A 19,331-nucleotide genomic window follows, 5' to 3' on the forward strand; every position below is an offset into this window, starting at 1 on the left:
TGTGAAAACACCAATTAAAAGATATTGTCAAACTGGAAAAATAAAAGCAAGATCCAAAATCCATACTACCTACAAGAAATGCACTTTAATATAAAGACACAGATAGGTTTAAAGAAAAAGGATGGAAAAAGATATACCAGGCTAATAGACAAAGATTTCAAAGTAAAAATTATCATCTGCTGTATATGAAGGAAGTCACTTCATAATGAAAAATATCCAGTTCATCAACAGGACATAACAATCCTAAACATCTATTCAACTTAACAACTATGCCAAACATATGAAACAAAAACTGATACAGCTGCAAGAAGAAAGGCCAATTCATAAGAATAGTCACAGATTTCAATATTGCTCTCTTGATATTAGATAGGAAATCAATAAATGTAGAAAAGATTTGAACAAGAGCCCCAGGTGATTCATTTGCACATTAAGGTTGAGAGGTACTCTTCTACCCTACTCATGACCCTACCCTGTCTTCCACCCTAGACAGTCCATATTCAGGTGAACTTATAGCAAATTTTTCTTTTGGCTTCTTATTGATATCATCATAACTGGTATAGGCATACTTCATTTTATCACACATTGCTTTACTGCACTTAATAGATACTGGGTTCTTTACGAATCAATATCCATATAAGCAGCAACCTTGCATCGATCCTGCAAGGAGATCAAAATCAGTCAATCCTAATCCTAATATTCAGGTTAGAAATCAACCCTGAATATTCATTGGAAGGACTGAAGCTGAAGCTCCAATTCTTTGGCCACCTGATGCAAACAGCTGACTCATTGGAAAAAGACCCTGATTCTGGGAAAGACAGAAGGCAGGAGGAGAAGGGGACAATAGAGGATGAGATGCTGGATGGCATCACCGACTCAATGGACATGAACTGGAGCAAACTCCAGGAGATGGTGAAGGATAGGGAAGCCTGGTGTGCTGCAGTCCATGGGGTCGTAAGAGCTGGATATGACTTAGTGACTGAACAACAACATCCATGAAAGTGTAACCTTGCATTGATTGAGTCTATTGGAACCAGTTTCCAGTAGCATTTGGTCACTTCACATCTCTGTGCTGTTTAGGTAATCCTTGCAATATTACAAACTTTTTCATAATTTTATTTGTTTGGTGCCCTGTGATCAGTGGAGGTTACTACTATAATTTTCTGAAGTTTCAGATGATGGTTAGAATGTTTTAACAAGAAATTTTTTTTTTTTTTGGCTATGCCACATGGCATGTGGGATCTCAGGTTCCCTAACCAAGGATTGAACCTGTGCCCTCTGAAGTGAATGTGCAGAGTCTCAACCACTGGACTACCAGGGAAGTATTTTTTAATTACGGTATGTACTTATTTTAGACAAAGTGTTATTGCACACCTAATAGACTACATTATATTGTAAACAAAACTTTTACATGGATGAGGAAACCAAAAAATTTATGTGACTCACTTTATTGCAATACATGTTTTATGGCACAGGTCTGGAATCAAATCCAAAATATCTCCAAGGAATGCTTGAATACTTTTGTCTGGCTTCCAGGCTAACCAGGAGTTAGAGAAGAAAGTATTTTTAGGAAAGTTAATCTTTTAAAAAAGCGACCACAGAATTTAGAGATGGTAATGTCCAAAGAATCTGGATTTTACTCATATAGACCTAGAAAGAACACCGGCTCCCCACTTACGTTTAAATTTCTTGAGACTTCAGGTACTCATCTATGGGACTATGTAAGAGCTATTGTAAAGTACAGACAATGCCTAGCACACAGCCTACATCAGAATCAACAAACATTAATTCCTTTCCCACAGTCAATAAACATTTCATGTATAGAGATTACCTTTCTAGCACATATGCTTGGAAATCTTAATCAAAGGATGGGAAAAGGCAAGATCTTCAATGGCAAAACATGCCAGTATCTTTATTCTAATCACTGAAAATCCTGACACACCACTGAATTCAGCCAATACTTTCCCTTCTCACCCTCAATGAAGAGCTTTACTTTATTTATAGTGGTCATTGACATTCTTCTAACAGCTGTTGCCTTCCATCTCATAAGGGATTAAAAAAGAAAGGAAGAAGTTGAACAGCTTTATAACAAACTTTTTAAATTGTGGCAAGTGTATAAAAATGGTGATATTTTAAGTATTTTTTTCAAATCCCATTGGAAAATATCACTTGTTATTGACCTAATCACATCAAGAATGAAAAAATGGGGCTAAGAGTCAGAAGACACAGAATCCAGGCCAGACCCTAGAACCTGCTTCTTTTATGATCTTGAGTAGCACATTTTTCTTTGTGAGCCTAAATTTCCTCATCTATTAATAGAAAAGAAAAGACAAGCCAAGTTCATTGTAGAGAGTGCAAAAAGGAATTAAAGGAGGACTTCTCTGGCGGGCCAGTGATTGAGAATCCACCTGCCAAAGCAGGAGACATGGGTTCAGTCCCTGGCCTGGGAAGATTTCACACGCCACAGAGCAACTAAGCCCATGTACCACGACTATGGAAGCCCTAGTGTCTAGAGCACGTGCTCTGCAAGAAGAGAAGCCACTGCAGTGAGAAGCCTGTATATCACAACTAGAAAAAAGTCTGTACAGCAATGAAGACCCAGCACAGCCATAAATAAATAAAATTTAAAAATAAAAAATTAAATGACATGCGTGCGAAACTGTAAAAAAATTACTTAAGTACAAGATATTATTTTCAATGATCATGGTCATTGGTTCCTTCTATTAATATGAAAATCAAGAGATAACTGGGGGGTAAAAACTGTCAAATATCAAGTCACTACTCTTCTCCTTTTTAGACTTATTTGCTCGAAAACTTCCCAAATTACCACTGAAGAGATTTCTCCACAAGTAAAAGGAAATGCAGTAATAAGAAAAAAGTTTGAGTAACTTTTCTAAGACTGTATTACATAAAGCCCAAGAAATTAATAAATTTTGGCTTAACACTGGGCCAAACTTTCCCCCAAAACCCTGTTAGAAAGTTAAGAAACAGTGGTAACATTATACCTCAGTAAATCTATAGAAAGTAAAGAAAAAGAAAGGAAGGTAGGACAGAATGAAAGGGGAGGGAGGGAAGGAGGAAGAAAAAAGAAGAAAGAAAACAGTGGGAATGGCGATTGGAAGATATACACATCAAAACAGCAGCAGAACAGAAACAGTCTTTCACTGAGTTAGACACAGATCTGGGACAGTCAACATCTTCAGCAAAAAGCAGACAAATACTTGAATCCTGTTCTCCAAACCAGCACGGACTTGTGTGCATGCTAAGAGAGTGTGTGTGCTAAGCTGCTTTAGTTGTGACCAACTCTTTGCAACCCTATGGACTGTAGCCCACCAGGCTCCTCTGTCCATGGGATTCTCCAAGCAAGAATACTGGAGTGGGTAGCCATGCCCTCCCCCAGGGGATCTTCCCTACCCAGGGATCGAACCCATGTCCTTTAAGTCTCCTGCATTAGCAGCAGGGTTCTTTACCACTAGCACCACTTGGGAAGCCTCACAGTATGGCAGTATGACATTAGTACCATTTATTTATTGGCTCAGTGCACTGGAAGGTCGATGTACCTTGCAGTCAGAAGCCCTAGGTTTAAATTGCAATCCTGTCACCCGCTACATAAGTGATTCTGCCCAGCTCTCCACCCCTGTGAGCTTCCATACTGCTCTTCTGTGAAATGGGAATAACACTACCTACTTCAGGTGGTGTGATTCAGTGGCATTAGTGATGTGAATGTGTTCTCCACATAAAAACACTCATATAAGCTTGAAATCTCCTAAATGTAAATGATTATTCATGAGAAGTCATATGCATAGCACTTTAATGGCAACTTTCAATATTCACTGAAGAAGGCATTACTCTTAGCAAGAGCTGTTTGTCCTACCAGATGATGAATGATACTTTCGAGAATAATGGTAATAATAGTAGGAAACCCATCTGGAGAATAATTCTCTCAAGAATTCATCTGTTAAATTGCCTCTATCGATACAGAAGCTTAAAAAATATTAAATCCACAGGTATCCTTGTATTCACCTACGCTGAGTGGCGATAACTAATTCGTAAGCCTAAACACAATGGGGGCAACTCCTCCACAGCTCATCAGCTGTCCCCAGTTCTCCCTGGAATCGAAAACAATGGGGAAAGCACTGGGAAGTGTGACAGCAGATAAAGCCGAAAAGCCATTCTGGGTTCTGGGGTTAACTCTCAGCAAGCCGTGTGGAGCTGGCAACCAAAGAGAACAAAAAGCATGGAGGAGAAAAAGGTTTGGGTGATGACTATGCAAACACAGCGGCTCAGTCAGTAAGAGTTTGCCTGCAATGCGGGAGATCCAGGTTCAATCCCTGGGCTGGGAAGATCCCCTGGAGAAGGAAATGGCAACCCACTCCAGTATTCTTGCCTGGAGAATCCCGTGGAGGGAGGAGCCTGGCGAGCTACAGTCCTTGGGGTCACAAAGAGTCGGACACGACCAAGTGACTAACACTATGCAAACACAGCGCTTAACTTTGTGAAGGGGACTTTTAGCTGACGTGGGAAGGGATGGAGTAGAAAATGGAAGCAACGGGCCAATAAAGAGTTGGCCCTCTTCGCCCACGGGCTCCGCATCAGGGAATTCAACCTATTGCAGATCCGCATATGTAGGATCTCATGGATTTCATGTATGTGGAGCAAAAAATATATGTGGGCCTGTAAATGTTAGCTTCCCAGGTGGTGCTAGTGGTAAAGAACCTGCCTGCAATGCACGAGATATAAGAGACACAGGTTCAATCCCTGGGTCGGGAAGATCCCCTGGAGGAGGGCATGGCAACCCACTCCAGTATTCTTCCCTGGAGAATCCCGTGGAGGGAGGAGCCTGGTGGGCCATAGTCCATAGGGCTGCACAGAGTCAGACACGACTGAAGTGACTTAGCGTGCAGGCACAGATATTAGTAGCTCTACCATCCGATAAAGGATGCTACTATTTGTAGCTAGAACTAGTGTCTGTGCTCAAAATGAAAGGGAAAAGTTTTCTACAATAAATCTGCAGTTTTCTTTAAGTTCCCCAACCCCGCTAAGAAGCCTAGACATTAGGGATGGAACTAATTTGTTCATGGAAAAAAAATAATAAAGTGCTTTCACTGCCTGCTGTAACTAACTTGTGCTTTCTTACAACTCTGGGAGAACCAAGTATAGGAAAAAAAAAAAAAAAAAGCCATGTGATGAAAGGCTTTTAGTTTTTTTTAAAAGTGATGAGGAAGTTTTTTTAAAAAACACACAGATGTTGGGTTTATATAAATAATCAAGTGAAACATTTTTCTACTGTGTAATTTTCCTGTCATGCATATAATATGCTTTTCTTTTTCCTGGAAATTCAACATCAGAACTTTATGATGATGATTGTTTTTCAACAGATAATTGGATAATTCTGGGGTCAGAATAAGAATATACACATATATATATATGCAAATATATATCTACATATCATACACATATATCTTATTTAAAAGTCTTACATCAAATTCATTATGAGGAATGGGAAGGAAATAGTCTAACACTACTTGAAGTAAGTTCTCTCTATATTTGGGTTCACAATCTATCAATTTTTCTAGGAATGTAGTGCACAGAAGCACAAGAACATGTTATGGGGGAGATGAGAGTACACTTCGGGTGTAACAGGATGTTATTAGCCTTATTCTTAGAGCTTTTGGACTTACAATCCAACATACTAAAAATACAGCTTTTCACAAAAAAAGCCTGTTTCCCTTCAAGTTTTCAAGCATGGAATTTCCTCCTCACAGCACACAATTCAGGAACAGAGGACTACCTTTCTACTTACCCGGCTCAAGGGCCATGTCTGAAACAGACACACAGACGCAGACCTGGGGCAGATCATCCTTGTCAGTTTCTTCTTAAGCCCCAGAGTGATTCATCCTGAGAAGGCTGCCCTGGGTCCGCACAGACTCCCTCTGAGAGAAAGCAGGCCCGGCTCTCCTTTCAAGCCTCTACTTTTCTCCAAAAATAGTAGGTTTTGCCAACCTGCTAGCCAGTATTCTTAAATCACAACCGGGCTTTTATCAGAAATACCAACGTTTGATCCTTGAAAAGCATTCAAGATAAGAGCAGTGTTGCCTACACCACACTGGATGTGAAGATGAGACTTCTGAGAGCGGCTTCAGGCACACAGATCGCCTCCAACAGATGGGGAAGTCCCTCTTCCCTCCAACAGGCCTGAAATAGAACCTCTTTCCTCCCCCAGAAACCGCTGAAAACAGCAAGGCAGACACTAGAGGCTGCTGGCTGTGACACACAGCACCAGGAAAAGAGGCTGCTCGCTGCGGAGGACAGTCCCTCCCAAGTGACAATAAGCCTGGCAGCTAGTTTCTGCAGAGCTTGGCACAGGGATAAGAAAGCCTCTTTAGAAACACAGTTGGCAAAACACTGAGTATAAAGGACACTCCGAGAAAATGTGTAATTACAGACTCAGAATCACTGTCTGGACTACATCCCCACCATACATCCCTTAGAGGACAGCGGGGGTCGTCTGCACCCCACCGGACATCCTGTAGGCACACCACTCTCCAGGCTTCCTTCTTCCTTCATTATATGCAGTGGTGCAGATGGCCACAGAAGGAAAAGCCAACCTACAAGACACTGATATGGTTGTCTCCTTGATTAAATAAAGTTGATGGCTTGGGATCCGAGTTCACACCCAGACTCTACTACTTACTGTCTTGCCTCATTTGGGGTACTTAGCCTGTGAAGGCTTCAGCTCAGAGACGGTGCTGATGAAAAGTTGCACTGCATTTCAAGCCTCAGCAAAGAGCCCGATACACAGTCCCAATCTTCCATGCTGCTGTAATCAACAGCATCACTGCCCCCACCAGTGCATCCTGTGTGCCCCGTTACACCCGGAGTGTACTCACATCCCTCCCACAACATGTTCCTGTGCTTCTGTGCTGGCAGACCCATCTCCAATTGTAAGCCCCATGAGGTCAGGATTGACTCTATAGTCTCAACACCAAGCCCACACACACACGTGCACACACATATGCGGTTAACAGGTATTTGCTGACCAAGTCAGTGAATGAACAGTCCACTTGATGATTTCACATCTCGTTTCTACATAATCCCAATTTAAAAAGCCTTTCCCCAGATGTTAATATAGATGGATAACTAGATTAAGTGAACTGAACCTGGTAACCACACTGAGATGCCGCTGGACACCAATTAAAGAGCATGGCTGAAACAAAGATCCTTTGCTCTGGATGAGTCTGTAGGAATGTAAGCTCCTACCCCAATGCTTTAAGCAGGCTCCCCTGTCTACCAGGGCAAGAAAACTGGGCTCCTTTTTAATTAGGAAGATCTATACGCAAACTTCATTTTGGCATAGAGAAGCATCCTTTCCCTTTGTTTTGCAGAATTAAAAAAAAAGTGGAGAGCAAGATGCGAGGGCTCCAGAATTCATGGGGATCACCACTGAGCAGGAGCCGAACCCCAGAAACTCCTCCTGCAGCCCTGTTCCAAGGCATCCTGTTCCACTGCCTCCCAACAGCCAGCCTGCTCCATCCTGACCCTGAGGATGCCTCTTTGCGACCGAAGCTTTGGAGAGAAAAATAAAGAGTCCCAAATCGGGGTGAATCTGTGAAGGATCTCCCCGGACCTCCTCTCCTGTGTATTTTCACAGATGCAGGATCATAGCTAGGAAGTACCCAACATGACCCTCTGGAACAGCACAGACTCAAGATGACCAATCTTTCAGGATTTACACAGAAACAGACTGGCCACCCAGCACAAACTCAACTTCCTTTAAAGGTCTTTCAAAAGTATAATTTGAAGGGGGGAAAAAAAAAAGCAAACATTAATTCTGTTCTGTGTATGTACAATGTCCATTTTCAAGGAAAAAGTTATCAAAACACAAGTTCATGTTTCAGTGACTTCCAAGGTGCTGCCATGGGAAAGGGAAGCCAAAATAAACCTCAAAACCTTTCCCCCGAAGTTCAAGTCTTTCAAATGCCCTCACCAGACCAGTTTCAAGACTGGTGTTTCCAAGGTTCCATTCCAAGAATCATTTTAGTTACAAGCCTCAAAATAAAAACTGTAATAGTGCATATAACATATGTCATGATTATCCCCAATGCAAATGACGGTCAAACAGGACTGGCTGACGATAAAGGCAGCAGGGCCTGCGAAGTGTGGGTTAAAACAAACAAATGAGAAAGAATCTATTTCTCAGGAAGCACCATCACAGAAGGGGAGGAAGGATTAGTTGAAAGAGGCTAAGAGAGTAAATTTCAACAGTGCTGAACACAAGAAATGTGTCATTATGCGTGGTGATGGATGTTGACTAGATTTATTGTGGTCATTTCGTAACAGACACAAATATTGAATCGTTATGTTGTACACCTGAAGCTGGTATGTCAACTACATCCCAACAAATAAAAATCAAGAAGGTTAAAAAAAAAAAAAAAAAGGGTGGGGTGGGAAGCACAGGAAGTGAGAAGGAAAATGCAGGACAGAAACAAAGCCATGCCCTGGGAGGCCTGGGAAAGTGCACACACAGAGGGGCCGAAACAGGGCCGCAGGATGAGCCAAGGATCGGCCATCAGCCAGAGGAGGAAAAGCCAGCAGAAGCAAGCAGCGAGGATGGGGGAGAACTCACCCCATGTCAAAGGGCAGGCTGCATAGTGGGGGAGCAATTAAACACCAATGACAGATGGAGATAAGGGCATTCCAGGCAAAGTGTCCCTAAGACACCTGAAACCAGCGGCTGTGGGAGGGGCTGGGTGACGGCCACAGACCAGGAGGAGGAGGGCAGCGCATCAGAGAGAAAAGGAAAAAGGTCTTTTAAGGAGAAGGCAGCCAAAGCTTGGGGTGTGGGGTGCTGTTAGGAGGCATATGGGAGCAAAACTGTGTCTGCACAAGGAACTCACCGGCGTGGGGCAGTCTTGAGCCAAAAAGTGGCCCCCCATGGCTGCACCCTCAAAGCTCATCACCTTCTTCCTCCTACAGGGAAGCAGCTATTGCATCCGGAGCACTGAACAGGGATGAAACACTCTGAGATGCAGTTAACATGAAATCACCTTCTGAAAGGAGCTGGGCTAGCTGAAGAAGAGTAACACGTCCACTAGGCATGCTGGGCCTCTGTGTGCGTGCGCAGGCATGCACGTGTGTGCTCATTCAGGACAGGTAGGAGGGATGCCCGTGTTATAAAGCTTGACGGACCTAGAGGTGATCATACTAAGTCAGAAAGACAAAGACTAATACCATGTGATATTATTCATATGTGGAATCTAAAAAAAAAAAAAAAGATACAACTGTACTTATTTACAAAACAGAAATAGACATACAGATAAAGAAGACAAACTTATGGTTACCAAAAGTGGAAAGGGGGGCAGATAAATCAGGAGTTTAGGATCAGCAGATACACACCACTATATTTAAAATAGACATCCAACAAGGGCCTACTGTTACAGTACAGGGAACTCCACTCAATATCTTATAATAACTGCTAACGGAAAAGAAGCTGAAAAACAATAGATTTATATACGTGTGTGTATAACTGAATCACTTGCTCCTTTTATACCTGCAACTAACACAACATTGTAAGTCTACTATAATTCAATTAGAAAATAAAGGAACAAACGAGAAGTTGGCAACTGCCCTCAAGAGCCAAGACTTGAAAACAGAACATGGTAAGTGGACATTTATAACGTGCAGAGAAGTGTAATAAGGAAAAGAATTATTCCAGAGAAAGAACCCAGTGAGGACCATGCAGACAAAAGACACACAATGAAGTCTCCAGAAGGTGAGGACTTGTCCTTTAGTTTCAAACAAGTTGATCCTTTCAAGACTTGATCAGCAAGGACACGGATCTTTGAGGCAGGCTCTTATTATTCTAATCCTAGCCCAGGCAAAGTTCTCAAAGGCAGAGCCGGTTTCCTCTTTTGTAAAATACACCCCACACCCTTGAGGCCTCCCCCTTCCTGCCACACCAGGTCATCAGCTCAGAGACCCAAACACAGTTCTTGAGGGTCTCAAAATGAAATGGCAGCAAAACCAACTGAAAGCTGAGATGCTGTCAAAAATCTAAGATTCCTGTGCAAAAGAAATGAAATAAAAGATGTGTGGGTGTGTCAATGGAGCCCTGAAGGAGATTAAAGGGCTTAGAACTGTGGGTCTAACTTGGCAATTAATGGGTCGCTGGGAGAGTTGAAGCCACAGTGGGTGCCGGCACAAAGATGAGCATCAGAATCAGAGGGTTTTATTCATGAGGAGGGCATGGCAACCCACTCCAGTATTCTTGCCTGGAGAATCCCATGGACAGAGGAGCCTGGTGGGCTACAGTCCACAGGGTCACAGAATTAGATATGACTGAAGTTGATTTAGAGTGATCACAAGTGATCAGAGTTTATTTTAAAATCTCTCCTAGAACAAAGGGACTGAAGCTGACTCAATTCCTATAAAGCACTGGATTTATGCTTGTAGCTGCTAGAGGTCATTCGTTCACCTCCATTCACAGGAATTAGGAGACAACAGGCTTTTAAGTGGGCTTCCTTGGTAGCTCAGTTGGTAAAGAATCTGCCTGCCTGCAACGCAGGAGACCCTGGTGTGATTCCTGGGTCGGGAAGATCCGCTGGAGAAGGGATAGGCTACCCACTACAGTATTCTTGGGGTTCCCTGGTGGCTCAGACAATAAAGAATCTTTCTGCAATGCAGGAGACCTGGGTTCCATCCCTGGGTTGGGAAGATCCCCTAGAGGAGGGCATGGCAACCCACTCCAGTATCCTTGCCTGGAGAATCCCCAGGGACAGAGGAGCCTGGTGGGCTACAGTCCACAGGATTGCAGAGAGTCAGACACAACTGAGCAACTAAGCACAGCACGTGCTTTTGAGTGCTGGGCAGGAGTCAGGGAACTGGGGGGCTCCAGTAGAGACAGGTGTGTCTACAGGCACATGCAAAGCCTTGTTAGGATATGAACTCAATATTTGATCAACCTTATCAAGCCTCTCCCATCTTCCTGGCCTCACACCCTCCTCCTTGGCTTTATTTGAGCAGACATGGTGACACCACCAACAGGATTACACAGAAAACACACACACACACACACACACACACACACACACGCTGCCTCTATTACAGCCCTCACATTGTACTTGTTTCTGTCTGTCGTTTCTGACCTGGGAGTCCATCCACGGCTAGACCCAAGCCCTTTTTCATCTTCAGGTTCTCCAGGCCGGCTTGCATGTAAACACTCAACCTAAGATGCACTGAAGTAAACCAAAGAGCTAAGTCATCTTGGGTAAGTAACAACTTCTTGGAAACTCCAGTTTTCTCAAGGATAAGATAAGGGGTGTGGGCAAAGCACAGACTGGCTCTAACAAATGCAAAATACCCTAAATCTTCAGAAAACAAAAGCGCACAGTCAGGACATACATTGTAACTTTTATATATTTCACGCAACAGAAGAATATATATGATTAACCCTGATGAATATGGCAACTTAAAAAATAAAAAAACCCACTTAGTTTTACCATGCGACCTGTTTCTTTGTTAGTTACCGAAATACAAAAGCAGCCTAGGTTTTCAGGAGGGAAAATCTATATACGTGGTGGTCATCCTCAAAAAAAAAAAGGTATGGGGAGGGGGGAATGTTAATTCTGACATTTCCTTTTCTCCCCTGAGACCCTCTATCTGGAATAACATTGACATAACAGAAACAAACAAGACTCTTTACAATGGCTACAGTTTAACAAAGGCGTCTATGGATTTTTACCTTCCTGGGTTTCTGCACAAAAGCAGCAAATGTAAGCACAGTTGCCCCAGCAGCTGGCAAGTTCTCTCCCATACGCGAAGAAGTTGTGGAGCAGCTGGGGAATGCAAGATGCTTTTGAACAAGCTGCTATGTGATCCAAAATAAGGCTGCCTGTTCATCTTCCCCACAATGGAAGCGACAGCCCAGCGCAGGTCTGGCGCATGCCCCGCAGCTGCTTCTTTCTTCCGCCCTGGAAACTCAACAAGTAGCTACAAATGAAGCGAGATGCACAAAAGGGGAGAAACCTTGCTGCTAACCCTTTGCACGCCATCCCCTGGTTATAGACACGCAGCTCATTCACACCCAAATGGAAAAATCCATGTACGGCTTTCAAGGGCAATCCCACCCTGGACTCCACTCCATGCCCTTCTTGGTAACAACTTTCACTATTGGGTGGCATTTAATAATGTTATAAGGTCTCCAGTCCTTCACCCAGGATGCTTATTTAAAAGATAAATGCAAAAATCAAGAACTAGGAAGCAGCAATGTTCAGGAGGCTTTCATCAACAACTTGACATAGTACACTTAAAAATAACTATTTCTCCACTTGGCTAAATCGAAAATCTTCCAAGTTTTGGGGTTTTTTTTACCGTATGAAATAGTTATCCTGGATGTTCACTCATTGTGTAGCTTAACTGGACGTAACCAGATCCCTCTCTGCCACCTTCCAAATGTTAGTTTGTCAATTTGGGCATCATATACAGTTGACCATATTTGAGCAAACAGTTTTAAAATGTTTAAAACTCTCCTCCCTCCCTGATCAATTCTGTGGCTCATCTTTAAACAGACTCCAGAAAATGTTCAATTTTCCAAGTATATTCCAGAAAGTATTCTATTTTCCCGCTTGCTAGGATCAGGCCAGCACAATTTTCACAGACATAGAAATTTTCTTTAGCGTTGTCAATGGCTAGTGAAGGCACAAAGAGAAGACCTGCTTCCTTTTCTCCAGCTTGTTTGGTGGTTTTGAGGGCTTTTTTTTTTTTTTAAGTCCTGTCCTCTTGGCCACGGGATACTGGCTTTGAATTTAAAAAGAAAGAGGAATAGCTGGAACATTGGCCACAAAATTACACAGTGGTAACACGAGGAGGAAAACCAGTCGGTTCCAGAGCTCCTTGTAAATTCTTTGGGCGACTAGACAAAGTTTTCCATCATTACCACCCCCACCCCCAAGACAGACACACACGTAACACTGGCTGACAAAAAAGAATATCTAAGTGCATTACCTTGCTGTATGAATGAAGAAGATCAAGTTAACTCTCAACTATTGTACCTCTCCACACAAGGGAAGAGAAGATTCTGTTCTCAAACCTCATTATTAGTTAACACTTGTTGAGCGGCTACTATGTGTTAGGATCTGTGCTACTAAGTGCCTTATACGAATGATCACATTTAACCCTTGCAGCTTGAAACCAGGCAATGCTATGATTGTGGTGGTGTTTAGTTGCGAAGTAGAGCCGGACTCTCTTGACTGTGGCCCTTGAGGCTCCTCTGCTCATGGGATTTCCCAGCCAAGAATACTGGAGTGGGTTGCTATTTCCTTCTCCAGGAGATCTTCCAAACCCAGGGATCAAACCCACGTCTCCTGCTTGGGCAGGTGGATTCTTTACCCTTGTGCCACCTGGGAAGCCCCAGCATTACACACCAATAGACGTGGAGGCAGCAGAGGTAGCCGGCCCTTAATCATCATGCCTCGCTGTCTGCACAACTGGCAGTGCCCTAGGATATTCTGAGTCAGGAATGTCATTCCAGGGTTTCAAACAACATTTTTCTCTGAGACAACACACTTTCAGTACACTCAAGACAACACCACCGTCTCATATCATAAACTGGAGTTCAATAAGGCTTAAAGATGTGATGATCTCAGATGCCTAACAGGAATTTCAAAGTCATAACCTACTAGTTATGACTTTAATTAATGAAGGTTGGTGCATTTCCAAGGCAGACTTCATTTTAAACACACATGGCAGCAATGTCAAGAGCTTAGATGGGGTAGGAAATGCAGCCCTTTTCCTGCAGGAAGGCCAACGGAGCTGCGAGCTTCCTAGACAGAACTCCTAAGCCTAGGCCCACCTGCCTAAAAAGACGCCTGCAGAGGCAAACCGCAGCTGTTTCTGCCTCTCTCTGGTGCTGTCAGATGACTCTAAGCAGTTTAGTTGTCTTCATATACCTTAAGCTTTAAACTAAGAGTTGGGGGAGTTCCCTGGTAGCCTAATGGTTAGGGTTCTGGCTTTCACTGCCAGAACCCATGGGCCTGGGTTAAATCCCTGGTTGGGGAACTGAGATCCTGCAAGTTGCTCTCCGTGGCCTAAATAAATAAACTTGGTTTAGGGGAGGCCCTGAGCCACACAAAAGTCAGCCACAGGTGAAGTCAATCTAATCCTAATAACTAACACCATCAAACCGAACCCAGGCTTAGAGCTTGTACCACTGACTCTGCAATCACCGATCCACGCCTCTCGAGGGGCAGCCTTTGGCGTAGGAACTGGGACTAGCAAACGAACGGTACTCTTTGGAGCGAGACAGACTCTCGGTGCTGGAGACCTCTTTGAACCCGTTTCCCTATCTTTACGGTAGAAGTCATCTTTCTGCGGGAGGCTTAAAAGTGAACGGTGACGATCCTTCCTAAGTGGACATAAGAGTCTCGTACAGAAGGCCTTTCCCTACTTCAGAAGGGAGTGGCGGCAGATAAGAAAACATGAAATCTATCCATAGATTACGGCGGGATTCGGTTTCACACCAGAGCGGAGCGCCCCGGGTTTCTCCTGGGCAGCACCTCCTCTGGCGTCCTACTCTCGGGAAGCGTCTGTCGCACAGGGAGATAGATGCTGCCCCTGCCATCCCAAGGACAGGCTTGTGCCTAAGTCTGGGGTTTGCACGCAGTGACCACAACCTCGGAGGAGGACAGGAGCTCTCCTCTTTCTCACCGCCGTCCTCTCCCCTCGGCGGAACTTCCAATTACAACAAACCGTCAGGACTGCACCGGAGCTGTAATGCCGACGCCAGAAGCGCTTAACCTCGCACCTGACCCAGATTGCCGCCTGAACTGGAGCCGCCGGGTCGCTGCCTCACAGTAATGCAATTACCGCCTTCTGGAGCTCCCCTCAGGGTACCGGGAGGCGGCCACTGTCACCCCAGGACTAAACCCCTCCCTTCCGGGAGCCTGCGCGGAGGGGCGTGGCCCGGCGGGCTGGCAGGGCGCGCGGCGCCGGCACTTCCCACCGCTGGGGCGCGACCCACGGACCCCGAGGAAGGCGCCCGGGGACCGCTGCTGCCCTCGCCCTCCGCCCAGGCGGTGAGACAGGGAGGCCAGCAGTGTCGCAGTTCTGGGCACACGCTTGTCCCTCCCCGGGCCGCCCCTTCCTCTCCCCTCCTCCCCGCCTAACGGGCCGCCTCGCTAACTTCCAGAAACTCCGCGGAGGGGAAGCCTGAGCCGGCCGGTGCCGCGGGGCGGCGCGCGCCCGGGCGCGCCGGGGACGGAAGTGGGTGGGAGAGGCTGCCGCGCCGCGCCTTTGTTGTTGCTCCGGGACCCCGCGGGCCCCCGCTCCCGGGAGCGCCCCATCGCGGCGGTCCGGGGATCGGCCTCCCCCTGCAGGACCGCCCCAAGCCCAAATCTAACTAACCTCACCTCCAGCCCCCGGGGGAGGGCGCGCCACGGCGCGTCCTAGTGTCGGCCCGCCGGAGCTCTGCGCGGCTGATCCCTGCCCTCGGCCACCGCGCAGAGGGACGCTCCTCACCTTCTTTCCGAGCTTCCCCCAGACTTCCCGGGGCACAGCTGCCGCTCCCGGCCCAACAGCCGCTGGGCAGCCCGGACTCTCGACAGCGCCGCGGCCACTCCCTGGCTGCTTTCCCAGAACGAGGACCGGGTCCCCCTCCCGGGATGATTCACAGCTCCTCACCTGGAGCCTCACTCGAGTGCCCTCCCTCCTTCGGCCGGCGCGGCGATCGAGAGCGGGCGCCCTCTGCCGGGCCACCGGCCAGAGCTTCCCCGGGCCGGAGCGGGTCGGGAACATGGAGCCCGGCCGAGCGCAGGGACTCCCGCGCCTCCCACCGCGGCCACCCATGAGAGTAGGAGCCAGCGCGCCCGGACTGTCCGGGGCCGTTATGCGCGAGCTGGGCCCGACCCCGGCCCAAGAGGACCAGGGCTGTCTCTGTGCCCCAGGGCCACTGCGCGCCCCACTCGCGGCCGGGCCGGTCCAGCCCTGCTCCCCGGAGGCGTCCTCAGGAACCCACCATTAACCGCGTGCGCAAGAGGAGTTTTAAAAAGCCCCGGAAAGTCAGTTTTACTGTGTCAAACAAAGTTTGGGTCTTGATTCTCAGTAGCCCTCTTCTGCCCGAATTAAAAGGGTCGGAGGAGAGGGTAGTGGTCTTAGCACATCCCTGAGTTCTAGGACTCGGAAGACGCTTGGGGCAGCTTCAGGGACAGTCGCAGTCCCGGGGGACCCCGAGGTCGGCCGGCGTGTCCAGCCAGGGGGGAGTGGCCAGGCCAATGACTCGCTCTTTCGCCCGAGTAAACACTTCCAGCAGGTGAGCCTATCCGTCTCCCCCTACCCCAGATACTGGGTACAACTTTGGAGAGGGGCCAGGAGGAGCCGAGAGGGCACCCACGCGCGAGGGTCCGCGTCCCCTGCCCAGCGGGTTCACCCGCGCGCCCGGACTTCCCGCACTCACCTAGCCGGCGCGCTCGCCCACCTGCCTGCCGGCCGCCGGCGCAGAGTTCCCCGCGGTGACGAGGGTGGCGGGGGCGTGGAACACTGGTCCTTGCGCGAGCTGGCTCTCGGCGAGGGGCTCAAGAGGGTCTGTCCGGAGCTCCGTCGCCACAGCTGCAAGAGCAGACGAGTTGCGAAGAGGGTCAGGGCCCAGCGAGCGCCTCCTTCCCCGAGAGCGGGCGCGCGAGTCCCGGAGCGGCGGGCGGGCGCCGGGTATTAATTGTAGGGCCCCCGGGTGTCGGCCGCCGGGCGCTCTGAGTGGCTCGGACCGCGCGCCAGGCCAGCCGGGCCTGGGCGACCCACCCCCTTGGCGCGCACCCGCTCCTGCCGGGGAACGCGCGCGCGCGCACGCGTCCGGCGGCTCCGGGCCCCAGGGCTAGCCGCGCTCCTGGGGCTCCAGACCTGCTGCCTCTCTGAGGCCGGAGGGGCGTCACTGACCTTAGAGACCAGGAACTGGAACTCCGAGTGTCCAGTCGATCCAGGGATAAAACCCAACAAGGTGTGCGAACTTTGTAGTCACAGGCGCTCCGGGCCGGCTGTCAAGGAGACCGTCCTGGCCCCTCCAGTCACAACTGTGAAAGTCACGTCACCCTCCGACCTGCGGGTCTAGACGAAAGACCTTTCCTTTCTCCGCCCGCCAACCCAAGTGGTTCTCATACTTAACTTTCGCTGCTCAGAATCCTCCGCCCACCTCCACCTGAGATTTGTTGAAACACTTGTCGCGAAGCCCCGCCCCATTTTCCGATGCTTTACATCTGCCAGGGCGGAGAACTTGGCTTTTCTAACAAGTTCCCAGGTGATGCTGAGGCAGTTGCGAAGATTAAACGAGTTAATAAAGTTCGTGGAGTAGTTGGTAATCTGTAAAGCAGTAGGTAAATTTAGGTTTGTGAAATCCACACTTGCTATTCGTCTGTTTCACTAGCTTGCGTTGGCATGTGATTTCCATCCAGCCCCTGCTGCTTTTCCTCTGAGTGTTAGACTCTTTCCCTCTTGAGTAGGAGGAACACCATAACACCAAGTTATGCACAGCAGCCCCCATCAGGAGAATGAAAGGTGAGTGTGTTATTGATAGTTTTCTAGGGCTGCCTAGTAACTACCACAGGCCATGTGGCCTGGACCACAGAAACTAATCTTTTCACAGATCTGGAGGCTGGAAATCCAAGATCAGGTGTCAGGAAGATTGGTTTCTCCTGAGGGCTCTCTACTCGGTTTGAGGGTAGCGGTCTTCTCTGTGCTTGGCATGGTCTTTTTTCTGCCTGTGTCTGTCTGTGTCCTAAACTCTGTTAAAGACACCAGTCATAGTAGATGACAGTCCACCCATGAGACCTCATTTTAAGTAAGTTACCTCTTTATAGACCCTGCCTGCAAACACAGTCACACACTGAAATGCTGGGAGTTAGCACTTCAGCAGATGAATTTGGCAAGGGGTGGGGGACCACAACTCAGTCCATAACAACAGTGAGCTTCACTGCCCCTAACACCCTAGAACAGAGCTTGAGCTTCAGCCTCCCCTCCTCCCTCCTCATCCCTCTGCCCTCCCCTGGAGCTGATGTGCATGTGGACTCAAGTGCAGTCATTCAAAGCTGGAAGGACTCAAGGCCCAATAATGAAATAGCCCTCTTAGCTCAGGGTCCTCAGAAATACAATCAGTACAACACTCCAGTGTGTCAAAGGGATATAGCAGAATCTATGAGCAATTTGGAACCCCCTGCCCACCAGGCATTTCAGAACCAGCCCTTTATAGTTTGTTAATGACTGAGTAGAGAATCACCCTTACCTTCTTCATTCTGCCATTGTTGGAGCTATGCCCTCTGCCTGGCACCTGTGCCATCTCCAGAAGTCTCCTGAAGGAGGGACTGTGTTGGATAAATACAATAAAGACTCTCCACTTCTCCAGCTCTCTGGTGGCATTTAAGCTAGGAAAAACTGGAAGAGCAAAGACAAGGCAACTTGTGCAGATCCCAGGCTCACCAGAGCCAGCTGATCTCTAGCAAATCAGTAATAACCCTGAATCTGGGGCCTTCTCTGAGCCTTATTTCCAATCTTCTGCTGGTTCGATCTTTGCCTGTGGCTTCATCTAACACCAGGCTAGACTGCTCCCTAATCTCCATATGCAAGTGGCTATTAAAATCAGTCTGGGCACTCCAAACTGGGCATATCCAGCACTGAACTCCCTTCCCAAAACTTTGTCTCCCCACCCACATCCTCCTGCCAAGTGGTTAGCACAGATGCCCATCCGAGACTGGACCTGCTTTAAGCCACTGGCCACTGTGTCCTTGATGCCTCACAGAGGGCTCCCTGCTTTTCCATTCCCACCACTATCAGCCCAGTAGGATCCTTTCTACGCTCTCTCCTCTGGGTTTCTGCACTCACCCCCTAACTAGACCTGCTGCCCCAACCTGCTTCTTGGCCAGCATCATCCACACTGCTCTTTTAGGGATCTTTCAAAACCAGAAACCTCTTTATCCTGTTAGTGGGTTACCTTTAGGTTTCAGGAGAAAATTCAAGCATCTTTGTTCACTTCCTTCTGAAGGCTCATCTCTGACCATCTCCTTATCAGTGCCCTTCACTGGAGTCATAGGGACCACTCGCTCACAATGCCTGCAGACTCGAGAGGGCCCCTGCTCTAGAAACATAAGCACCTATGACTCTCTCAGTCTATGGACAGTGTCACTCCTCCTTTAGCCTCCGCTAGAGAGTCACTGGGTCTAGGAAGTGCACCCACTCCATCCTGAATTAGGGAGCACCCCAGGGCACATCACAGAACTTAGGACACTGACCAAGAGTCCTGGGTCTTCTGCATCCTCTGTTAAACCATGAGGTTCTGGACAACAAGAACCCTATCTATC

The 19,331-nt window shown here is 47.5% G+C and overlaps 1 long non-coding RNA gene across 1 annotated transcript in view; it reads right to left on the reverse strand.

Moving 5' to 3' along the window:
• LOC133259130 (uncharacterized) overlaps positions 1 to 16,896 on the reverse strand; it is a 73,549-nt gene extending 56,653 nt beyond the window's left edge. The window contains exon 1 of the long non-coding RNA XR_009740273.1: positions 16,445 to 16,896. This is a non-coding gene — a long non-coding RNA (uncharacterized LOC133259130). The remainder of the gene's footprint in view (positions 1 to 16,444) is intronic.
• Between the last annotated feature and the right edge of the window lie 2,435 nt (positions 16,897 to 19,331).

Source organism: Bos javanicus, chromosome 13 (genome assembly GCF_032452875.1).
Source record: "Bos javanicus breed banteng chromosome 13, ARS-OSU_banteng_1.0, whole genome shotgun sequence".
NCBI classification, from domain to species: domain Eukaryota; kingdom Metazoa; phylum Chordata; class Mammalia; order Artiodactyla; family Bovidae; genus Bos; species Bos javanicus.